Source organism: Colias croceus, chromosome 21 (genome assembly GCF_905220415.1).
Source record: "Colias croceus chromosome 21, ilColCroc2.1".
Lineage (NCBI taxonomy): Eukaryota > Metazoa > Arthropoda > Insecta > Lepidoptera > Pieridae > Colias > Colias croceus.
The window spans coordinates 1,204,767-1,217,439 of NC_059557.1; the positions used below are offsets into that span (position 1 = coordinate 1,204,767).

Sequence of the window (12,673 nt, forward strand, 5' to 3'; positions counted from 1 at the left end):
CTACGCCTAATGTTCTCCCAGCCGTTGATAAACATCTCTACCGTTTTAACCTGCACTATATTATTATGTATTTTTCACCTAAATTATGGATAATAATTATATTACAACAGAAATAGATAATTCTAATAACGTACAATGCTTTCTAGTTAGTGACATAAATGAATCTCAATATCTTCTCAACTCAGATATCAGTTGTAATCATGCGCTTTCGGTTTTGACTGTCAACATCCGGAGTATTAATTGTAACTTTGATTTATTTTTGGCATTTGTATCTAGTCTTCAACTCTCCATAGACGTGTTTGTTCTCACAGAATGTTGGACAAGTATAGATAATCCACCCCCTAATTTGGACAACTATCAGGTGTTTTGGTCGAAAAATATTCTGAATCAAAATGATGGAGTGGTTGTGTATATCCGTCAAGAAATCAAATCTCGTGCTTATGAACCCTTATTTTTGGAAGGGAATTGTCTTGTCATCAACATTGAACCTGATTATACATTAATATGCTCATATCGACCTCCGTCCTTTCGCAATACATCAATCTATTTAGAATCACTTGACAATACTCTAAAAACAGTCTCTTCCAGAAATGTTATTTTTACGGGTGACATAAATATAGATACATTATCAATCCATTCACAAACTGTGCAAAATTATCTAGACCTGCTTGCCATGCATGGACTCATTCAAGGGATTACCATACCGACGAGGTTATCATCATGCCTCGATCACTTCATGATAAAGTGCTCTAATGTATGGAAAACGCTTGTCTTTGAACAAGTAATCACTGATCATTCTCCCATTTTACTTTATATTTCTGGTGCAAATGTCAAAAACCACTGTGGAGGTCAGTCTACTACTAAAAAATCGGTTATTGACTATATAGGTTTGGAAAAATCTTTTTTAGAAGAATCATGGCAAGACTTGTATGAAACTTGTGATGCAAATGTCGCTGCTAATTTGTTTAAAGATAAACTATTGTCTTTAATAAGCTGTAATACTCTAACAAAAACAGAAAAGCGAAAGTATCAACCTTTAAAACCTTGGATCACAAGAGGGGTAGTCAAATGTATAAGGAAGAGAAATAAGTTACATATAAAGGTTAAAAAGTCACCAGAGAATGAATACCTTAGGGATAAATACATTAAATATAGAAATGTCTGCAATAACATAATTAAAACACTGAAAAGGGAATACTATAAAGATAAACTTATTAAAAGTAAGGGAAATATGAGAAAGACATGGCAGGTTATTAAAGATGTGTGTAATTTAAGTAAACGTAAAAATCCTACAAACGAACTTCTACAGCCATGTGATGATCCAGTTATGTCACTCAATAATGTAAATTCATACTTTACCTCGGTTGGTGGTACGCTGGCAAATTTAACATTGCAAAAAATGAATACCACGCAAAGTGATCTCGCTGCTCGTTGTAAAAAAAACAACTCACCGCTTAATTCTATGTCTCTTCTTCCTACGGATCTGGTAGAAGTCAGAAATGTCATACTTAGCTTAAAACCACATAGCGCTCCAGGCTGGGATAACATTTCCGCAAATCTTTTGATAAAATTTGTTAATTTTCTTGTCGAGCCAATTGCATTTCTGTGCAATCTCAGTTTTGAAAGTGGGGTTTTTCCTTCAGCGTTTAAAAAGGCTATTGTCAGTCCAATACATAAAAGTGGAGACAAAAGTAACCCAACCAATTATAGACCCATTTCTTTACTTTCAAATTTATCAAAGATCTTAGAAAAATTAGCTAAAAAAAGATTAGTAAAGTATCTCGAGAAAAATAACATACTTAATAGTAATCAGTTTGGCTTTAGAGAACGAATGTCAACCGAAGATGCTATTCTCTCGTTGACTTCAAAAATTGTTCACTATCTTGATAATGGGTTCAAATGTATAGGAGTGTTCCTCGATTTACAAAAGGCTTTTGATACTGTCTCCATTCCTATCCTCTTATCAAAGCTAGAGAATGTAGGTGTGAGGGGAATTGCACATGATTGGTTTACAGATTACTTGACAGCTAGGACGCAACGAGTAAGGGTTGATAGTCTTGAAAGTGAATGCTCAGAGTGCACATTTGGCGTTCCTCAAGGAAGTACATTAGGACCTACCCTCTTCCTTGTATATATTAATGATCTATGTTGTATTACCTTACGTGGACTTGATCTTTTCATGTTCGCAGACGATACTGTTTTACTCGTCCATGATAAGACTTGGTCAACTGTAACAAAACTTGCTGAAGATTGCCTTTCCGTAGTGACTAGTTGGTTGGAAAATAACTTACTCACTATAAATACTAGCAAAACAAAATATATGTGTTATAGTATTACATCAAAAGGTGCCGCTAGTGAAGACACGATTCTTAAAATACACACTCATCCATGTAATCGTGGTAACCATATCGGAGGCTGCAACTGTGCTACACTCTCGCGTGTTCACTCTATTAAATATCTTGGAGTTCAGATCGATGACAATTTGAACTGGACTTCACATATTTCCACTTTATCTTCTAGAGTTCGTCAACTCATTTATATTTTTAAAACTTTGAGATCTGTCGCAGAGCAAAAATTAGTAATAGAAACCTATAAATCCTTGTGCGAATGTTTAATAAGGTATTGTATATGTGCTTGGGGCAATGCATCCAAATCGCTCCTTATAACAGCTGAGCGTGCCCAGAGAGCAATTCTTAAAGTCTGCCTTCATCTACCATTCAGTCATCCCACAAGTGATGTTTATAAAAAAGCCAGAGTTTTAAGTATAAGAAAGCTTTTCATATTTGAAACCTTGAGACGCTATCATAAAAAGGATGTGCCTTACCTACCTGAAAGTACCAAGCGTGTGGATCGTTGCCCGTTTCCAAAAACGAAATCACGATTCGCACAAAAGCACTACAATGTAGTTGCTCCGCGCCTGTACAATATTATAAATAAAGAACTAAAATTAAAAAAAGTAAACAATAATGGAATTAAAAACTTAATACTTACTTGGCTTGAGAAGTTCGACTACGACGATACTGAAATCATTTTAAGGGATCTTTTATAATTCTTAACAACATAATATGGATAAAAAAAAAATATATATAGATATAATAAATCACATCAACAAAAAATGTTTATAAATTACAACATAATATATACACAACTACACCCACACATACACACATGCACACACACTCACACACAAACACCCACACACACTTACACACACTCAGACACACACACACACACACACACACACTCACTCACATTCATCTAGATACACAAATGCGCTTACGTAATCATTTAACTTACCTCTTTATTAATTTTGTTATTTTAGAGTTTTTAGTTTAGTTTATAGACATAATATTATGATCAATATTGGGAGAAGCCTCTGGCTCCTGAGACACAGTTTAAAACTAGTTCGGGAGCCAAAGGATTCATTATTTAGACCTGTGTAATTATGTCAATAAAGAATTTTATTATTATTTATTATTATATCTCCCTTTAGTTTCTGTGATCTGTGAACCTAACCTAACCTAACTTAGTAATTGACAAAGTTCAACAATTTTAATTACCTAAATAAATCATAGTTAACCGATTTTACAAATAAGGAGTACTCCTTATTGCACAATATGGTGCAATACAAAAAGAGTACCGAAAATAAATTTCGAAAATTTACTTAACAATAAATTCATCAGAAAAACCAATACCTAAATTACTTACTCTTGCGCAATATTGCGCAATCTTAATAAACTTATGTACTTATTTTTAATTGTATTTTTTAGCCATTTAAAAGTTATAAATGAAAAAATATATTTTTTTTTTGTAAATATATTAAAAAAGCTAAAACGATGGTATAGCGCCTGGCAAACTTCTTGGCCAAAAAAGCTAAGCAAAAAGCATATAAAAATGTACTAAAACTTGATGCGCAAACTTCCCCCACTACGCTACTTTTTACCCAAGAAGTTAAAAAGAAGAAATAAAGTACTTATTGCATCATATTTTGCAATAGGAACAATATCCTTTGCGAAAGAAGATTTTGGTGCAATATTTTGAAATCCTTTTGAACATAGTAGCTATTTGGGACTGTTTTAATTTTTTATGGATTGCCCTTAAAATATCGCGAAATTAACTTAAAAGACTTTAGACAACATCATTTCAGCCGTGGGACGTTCACTGCTGGACAAAGGCCTCCCTCAAGGATTTCCAGTACGATCGGTCACCGGCGGCCTGCATCCAGAGGCTTCCTGCAACTCGGACCAGGTCTTCACTACATAGCATAAAATAAAGTCGCTTTTTCTGTCCCTATGTCCCTATGTATGCTTAAAATGTTTAAAACTACGCAACGGATTTTGTTTCCGGGTTTTTGTAATAAATAGAGTGATTCAAGAGGAAGATTATAGTATATAATTTATTAGGTTTTAGACAAAGTTGGCAAAGCCGCGGGCGGAAAGCTAGTCTGATATAAAATGATTATTCCTCTCATCATGACTCTGTAAAAATCAATAAAACAACATATTTTATCTAAAACTCAATCTCATATTGTGTTATGAAATATATTGCAATAGCAAAAAAGGCTTTAGATTAGATAGGTATATTTACTGTTATTCTTTGTTAATCTAAAATATTTTGTGCAATTAAAGGACTTAAATAACAAAATATAAATGTATTATTTGAATTAAATAAATAAAAGCTCATATTTCGCAACATAATTTCAATAATCATTAAAGTGCGAGTTGTATTCGCGACACGGGATCCGTACAAATCAACTGCAATTTTTTTTAACCCATCTGATTTGTGGCCGCGCCAACCGTTACTTAACCTCGATTTTTTATAGTAGCAACAGAAGTGTATCGTTCATGAGATACAACCCGGTGATAGACAGACAGATAGCTAAGTCTCAGTAATAGGGTACCATTTTACACTTTTGGTACAGAACACTAAAAATATGTCCCGTTGAAAGTTGCACGTCATTTATTTCATTAATATTCAGACGTCTTTAATTACTAACCGATGAATACTTGCGTGAAACATAATATTTTAATAACACTAAAGAAGTTATTTCAAAAACAAAAATAACAATATAGTATAATATAAAACTAATGAAAGTCTGAGATTTTAATAGTTAATTATCAGCGTCTACAAAGTAAACGTGCATAAATACTTTAAAACATCTGGTGTTATTTTAGGGTTATACAGCGTAAAATAAAAGAATTGTTATTTAGTAGATATAATATTTATTTTTCTTATTTCCTTTTTTCTTATTCAAATTCCTTTTTCTATACACCAAGAAAAGCGAACAATAAAATTTTATCACATTTTATATTTAGTAGTCGGGTATATCTGTATAATACTGAGTAATTATAAATTTTTATTTAAATATCACAGTAGAATCGAGTTATTTATGATCGTGTCGTCTAAAAGGACAGCATGGTCCTTTAACATTAGGTCCAAAACGTCCAAACATTCGCGGAACGGGACCTGGTGGTCCACTGAAGTCTTTGCCTCTCGGACCAAATCCAAAACTTGGCGGCATGTGAAAGTGTGGTCCGTGGGGTCTATGATGAGGTCCGAGGTGCCTATGGTGTGGTCCACGGTGGCTGTGGTGAGGTCCGTGGTGACCATGAGGACCGTAGTGACCATGTGGAACGTGGTGAGGTCCGTGGGGTCTATGATGTGGTCCATGGTGACCATGAGGTCCATGGTGTCCATGGTGAGGTCCGTTATGGTGCCCATGATGTCCAGGGCCATCTGGAACATGATGGGAGGCATCAAATCCGAATCGGTGTGACATGTTAGCTCAGTATGTTTCAATTGAATGACGCTTGAAGCACTCGCCTCGCTTTATATGCAATGGAAAAAACATTGCGTCACGTTGTGATATGGAAATAAAATTCGATTATAGTAAACTGATATTTTATGAATCACATTAACAATGATGACCAATTCTAGGTTTCTAGTAAAATGCATTTTTAAGAATGAATCTATAGATAAATCTATAGTCTTTAGTAGTTACTTAACTATTACGGTTTAATGAATAAAGTACGAATGCAAAAGTAACTAAGTATCAAAAATAATTAAGTGCTTATTCGCAACTAAAAAAAAAAAAAAATTATGACCTTATTTTCCAAAAACATAATTTGCAACTTTACAGAATTACGTCAAATCACGCGTGGTAGGGATAAGAAAAAGATGGCGCGTAACGGAAAAATGTCACGCGTAACGAAAAAATGTTACACTAAATTTTTTTCCAACCCCGATAAAGAAGTTTCACTTCAAAAATAAACAATTACATTACATTATATCTTACAAATGACTTAAAATATAAACTATTTAATGGTTATTTAGAGATAATAATAAAAGGAACAGGAATAGGTATAATCAATCGGTAAATTGAAAGACATGGGTTCGAATCTCGTGAGTGCTTTTAAAAATAATGGATAAAGACTTGAATTGAGTTGAGTGAAATATAAAAATAGATAAAAATCATTTGAGTATCATTTAATTTATATTTATCAGGCGAGTGAATTATTGTAAACGAAATAATAACAAAGAATAAAATTCAGGTTTGTTATACACCTGAATAATTTTATCTCCTTATAGGAAGTGTTAAAAAATTATTAAAATAAATTTTTAATATTTTTTTTTAATTTATTCATTAAAAAATAAATTTGTTTTCCGTGTTATAGAGCTTTTACTAATAAAATGATTTCAGCAGCAGCATTATCTCAAACCTTACTCAAACATAAATTATTATAAAACCTTTAGAAAAATGTTTGTTTTAATTAGGTTAATAATATAATTAAAAAAAATATTAGAATTGAAATTTTAGAATTTCATTGCAATACCGTCACGTCATGGAGTAAGGCGACGATTTTGGTATCATTGAATCTTGCCAAGAAGTTTCACTTTTGTCACGTGTGCTCGGCAGACGCTCTTTTTGTGTTTTTTTTGTGCAATTGGTAAAATTTATTTCCTAATACAACACATTTTGTATCAATAACACCATGTTTAATAAAATGTTTTATAATACAAGCGTCTTATAAAACTAGAAACTAATTGATTGTAAAATAGAAAATTTTGTGAAATATTGCGAAATGATGATTGGGAAATATTGGGAAAGAACAAAACATTTTTGAGAAATTTTAAAAACACCCTTAATCATGTCCTGTTATCTTACAATCTATAGTCCATTATATAATGTACTAGCTTTCCGCCCGCGGCTTCGCCCGCTTTGTCTAAAACTTAATAAATTATATATTAAAACCTTCCTATTGAATCACTCTATCCATTAAAAAAAACCGGATCAAAATCCGTTGCGTAGTTTTAAAGATTTAAGCATACAAAGGGACACAGGGACAGAGAAAGCGCCTTTGTTTTATACTATGTAGTGATTCTTAAAGTATGATTTTTATAGTCAACACTCCTTTGAATTTACTGCCTTTTCCGCTATTAATAAATTACTGTTCATTCGAATCTATCCTTCTGGAGTCTATAATTAAAAATAGGCTATGAAATTCGTTATAATAGTTGTAAGAATAAACCCAAAATTTCCAATAATTGTGCAATTATGGCTTCGCTGTAGTGTTTAGGATAAGGGTCAGTTCACATGTAGTGTTTTCGGTAGACATGCGCTGTTATTTGAGAGAGAAAGATGATATAGACCTTGTTTAATATATGTTAAGGTTCAAATTACAATAACAGTTTAAAAATTGATCTACAGCAAAAATTCTATATGTTGTCCTAATCAAAACATGCAAATGAAATGCTGTTTATAATGAAAAATACATTATTTCTAATGTCGTGGAGGTTCTTAGCTTTATGTATAAATTCATTAATAATTTACTATTACCTACGACTACATGAAATTTTTTTACCAGTGAAAGCTACCGTTTTTCATTAGTGGCATATGCTATCATTTATACATTTTTAAGCGAAAATGATTATTCTACTATAAATTACATTAGTTTCTCTATATACAATGCTTGGACGTTTCAAAGTTCCATGTGAAAAGACCCTAGGGAAGCCATTTCATAACATTGTGCAATTATTCCCATATAAATGAAGCCGTTTTACAATCTACGTCAGTTCATCATCATGTTTGGAGTACCAGAGTATGAAATGCGACGGTGCTGGAAGCGAAGGCCTGGAAACGAAGACCTTAGAAGGTTCTGGAAGATCCAGCTACTGGCCTCTAAACAATTTGGGGACCGTTGCAAACGAGGGAACATGGATCAAGAATCTGGAGATAAAGGAATGAGCAATTTCTGGAAACATTTCCACCACTGGAGTGGTCACCATGGTCACCACCACGTTCATCACCATCACGGTCATCACGGTCATCATTCTGGTCATGGTCATCATCACTGCTGTGAATCGAAGTTTGTACACAAGTTCAAGAAACACAATCTCGGACATAAACGTTGTGCTCGGCGTTTTAGACCGGATTCTGGAAATGAACCTAGTCGTGATTGTAGCCGTGGCCGTAGTCGCTGTCGTAGCCGTGGTCGTAGTCGTGGCCATAGTCGTGGCCATAGTCGTGGCCACAGTCGTGGCCGTAGTCGTGGCCGTAGTCGTGGTCATAGTCGTGGCCATAGTCGTGGCAGTAGTCGTGGTAATAGTCGCAGTGGTAGTCGTGGGCCCAATTTTAATAGACGAGAAGATAGTGATGACGAAGTTATCATCATAGGCGAAGTTATCAATAGACGTAGGTCAGTTTAAAGGTCTTTGATAAAACAATAGAATTTGTATAATTACTCTGTGGGCGTTTATTTGTAATTGTTATAAGTCAGTACTATAGTACTATCTATCCATTGTTAGTTTACTTGATAAGTACTATGCATCTGTTTTAGGTACCTATTTCGTCTTTTCAAATGTGTATTTAAGAACTATCTACTATTGTTTTATATATACTATTGTTTACTATTGTTTTATATATACTATTGTTAGTATATTATATACCTACTATTGTTTTATATCATACAAAATAATTGTTATGTGTAATTATTACCTATTTGTATTATATTAATCTAATAATAACAACCTATTGACCTACTTTTCAAAATATACTAAGATATAGAATCTAGAAATAAGTGTAGTAGTTTCGAAGAGGTTACAACGCAAACTCATAAATTTCGTTTAGGAATATTAAAATAATGTAAGTAATTACGTAAATGTATGTAAATAATAAAATTTACTTATCTGTATAAGATTTTATTTCTGTTTCTGCTGTGAACGTTTGTATAAGGTATTTCTGTTTCAAATTAATCATTATGGTTAATTGTTAGATTGTATTACTTATAAATAGCAATAAATTAATATAATTATAAAATATTATAGCGTTAAAAAAATTGAATTTGGAAATAAAATAAATAATTAAAATCATGACTAAAAGATTTTTATTTATATTTCATCATTATCTATAATATAAAAATGAATCGCAAAATGTGTTGGTAAGCGCATAACTCGAGAACAGCTGAACCGATATCGATAATTCTTTTTTTATTATATTCCTTGAAGTACGAGGATGGTTCTTATGTAGAGAAAACGTAAATATGTACCATTGGGCCAAGGGCGAAGCCGGGGCGGACCGCTAGTGATAAATATAATAGGTACATACTTAAGGTTTTTCCATTTACTTACCTTACTGATTGACATAAATTTCCTCACATTTTTGTAATTGTAATTAATAGGTAACGAAAACATAACATGATAAAATATCAGTAGATCGGCTATCGTCTAATAATTGTAATAATATTGTGTGCTTATTCATAAGTAGGTACTTTTTTTCTCGCATCTTTGTAAATTAAAATAGCATTTAGATACTGTTAAAGCTTGCAAAAAATCTTAAAAACGCACGTTGTCTGTCAAAAATAATATTATGATTTTTTATTATATACTAGCGGTCCGCCCCGGCTTCGCCCGTGGTACATATTTAAGTTTTCTCTACATAAAAACCATCCTCGTACTTCAAGGAATATAATAAAAAAATAATTATCGAAATCGGTTCAGCCGTTCACACGTGATGCCGTGACAACGCGAAACGGGTTTCATTTTTATATATATCTATAAGATTGCTTTTTCTGTACATCACAAATTATCAAAACAAAACCCGTGTTTTCCTTACCTTCTCATAAAATTACCATTACCTTATGTAATTCCGATATTAACGTGTACAAAACGATGATTCATGTGCCCTTTGTTAATCGATTAGGGGCACATTATCAGCATTTCATGACAACACAATCAAGTACGGTTCATTAGGGCAGAGTTATGCGGGCACAACGGAGTTACATCGCGCGTGTTTGGGGCAGATAGCTAGGACAAACATGGCTTGGGGCACACTGCTGTGAACGTTGGCAAACTTATAATTGAAATGTATGGAATATTAGAAATGTTAAAATTTATCTTTTAACTATGGAATTTCTTGCCGGTTCTTCTTCGTAGATACTGCTGTCTGCTTTCTGAATCGGTGGTAAATTGTAACACTGTTATGACGATTCAAAAGTGCTTCTAGAAGTCTAATTGAATAAAATACCTATAAATGTTTGAGTTTATATACAATTTTATGCATTTAACAATGGAATTTAGAAAGATAATGTGAACGAAATGAGTGAAAAATGGTTCAGCAAAAGCTGAGCAGAATAGGTGCTGATTTTCAGTACGTGTCATATTTTTTGTACTCCTCTTTTTATAGAAAAATTAATAGTTAAATCGATTTAAAAGTAGGTTCTGTTTTTTGTGTCTAATTCTAATGAATCTAATCCTCTTTTCACTGCACATAACATTGCGATGATATAATAAGTTGTATGATTATTTCAATGTTATTTGTATGCTCGGAATGCCTGTAAAATTAATAGCTAATTTAGATCAAAAACATATGAATAAATTGTAAAATCAAATTGTTCGTGCATCAATAAATTACAATTAAATTTGTAGGAATGTTTTATAGCGCTACGCGTTTACTTTTTGTGATAATTTAGCTCGATGTGAGCTTTACGTGAAAATTGAGATTTCTGTGAAAGTTAAGCATTCCATGTGATTCGAGCTTTTTGTGAAAGTTTCGTATGTGATTTTGAGCTTTATATGAAAGTTTAGCATTCCATGTGGTTTGAGCTTTATGTGAAAGTTTAGCTTTACATGTGCTTTGAGCTTTAAATATAAAAAAAGAGAAAAAAGTTGAAATAAAACGATAATTTTCAATTACTCTTAAAATCCTCCATTAAAAAAACTTTGCAATATACAGGGATATTATGTATTTACCTAATAGATATATAAACATAGATATATAACATATAAATAAATCGACTGTACATCTACTAATACATAATAATATGAAGTGTATAATTTATAGATAAGATTTACTTGAAAAATAGTATTTAGAATGAAGAAACAATATCAACAAATTGGACAACCTTGAATAAAAATAACCGGTGTTTTAAATATTGATGGAATTAGATTACAAAATAAAATAATAATGATAATAAAACATTAATTTATCTAAAGCTGATAATAGTCTTGAGAAATAAAATCATATTTTGAACTGTCCGAATATATCCCGTATGGTCTAGTGGCTAGGATACCTGGCTTTCACCCAGGAGGCTCGGGTTCGATTCCCGGTACGGGAATTACTTTTGTAATTTTTTAATAAAAATTATTAGCTTCTTAATATTCTAAATGAACATACTATAGAATTTAATTAAATTAAAATGCATATATTTTTTTAAAATTCAATTTTGTTTAGAATATTTACAAGTGTATATAAGTATTTACATCTACATATATTTTTATATATTATACAATACTATTATTATTTATGCGTATTACAATACTTAAATCGATTCCAAAACTTGAAAAACTCTATATTTTAATCTCCAATGCCGCGATGGCTTATAAAGGAAAAAAAGTTTACAAATTATATATTAAAATTGTTTATTGCTCACCATTCTCTACGCCCGTGTGTCCATTGGCTTTACACCTAACTAACACCTATTAGCATAATAAATGGGTTCCCTTGGTAATTGTTCAAATATCCCTGTAATAAAGATTTAACGTTCGCAAACCGTAAAATATGATTTACTTTGCATTTTTATTTGATGTTAACGTCATATGTTAAAATGGCTGAAAGGGTAGCCTTATTCATGATACGTGAATTTAATAGGGTTTCTAGAGCGAGACGGATGCATTTTGAAAGTAGTGTCTTGCTCTTATAGTGATAAATATTATTATCTACTAATGTTTACGGCTGAAAGCGTTTTGGGTGTGTGCTAATTACATAGACAAGTTCCAAACTACGACTCCAGTTTTAAGTATATAGATGAAATGTTACACAGAGGTAATAAATAGTTTACAGTTACATTCATTACCTCATATTATAAGTAATCTATTCATCAATTAGAAACTTTGCAGTTAGTACTTATAACCTAAGTCCATTAAGAATTACAAACGTAACTGACATACTAATTCGTACCTACTAATATTATAGATGCGAAAGTAACACTGTCTGTCTGTCTGTCTGTTACTCAATCACGCTTAAACTACTGAACCAATTTGCATGAAATTTGGTATAGAGATACTGATACGATATTGGACATATCACATAGGATAGGTTTTATCCCGGAAATCCCACGGGAACGGGAACGTTTTTCTTTGACTGCGCGGGCGATGCAGCGGGTGGAAAGCTAGTAGC

The 12,673-nt window shown here is 32.4% G+C and overlaps 1 non-coding gene across 1 annotated transcript; it reads left to right on the forward strand.

Moving 5' to 3' along the window:
* Positions 1 to 11,540: 11,540 nt before the first annotated feature.
* On the forward strand, positions 11,541 to 11,612 carry Trnae-uuc. The gene has a single exon. It is a non-coding gene; the product is annotated as a tRNA-Glu (tRNA).
* The last annotated feature ends 1,061 nt before the right edge of the window (positions 11,613 to 12,673 follow it).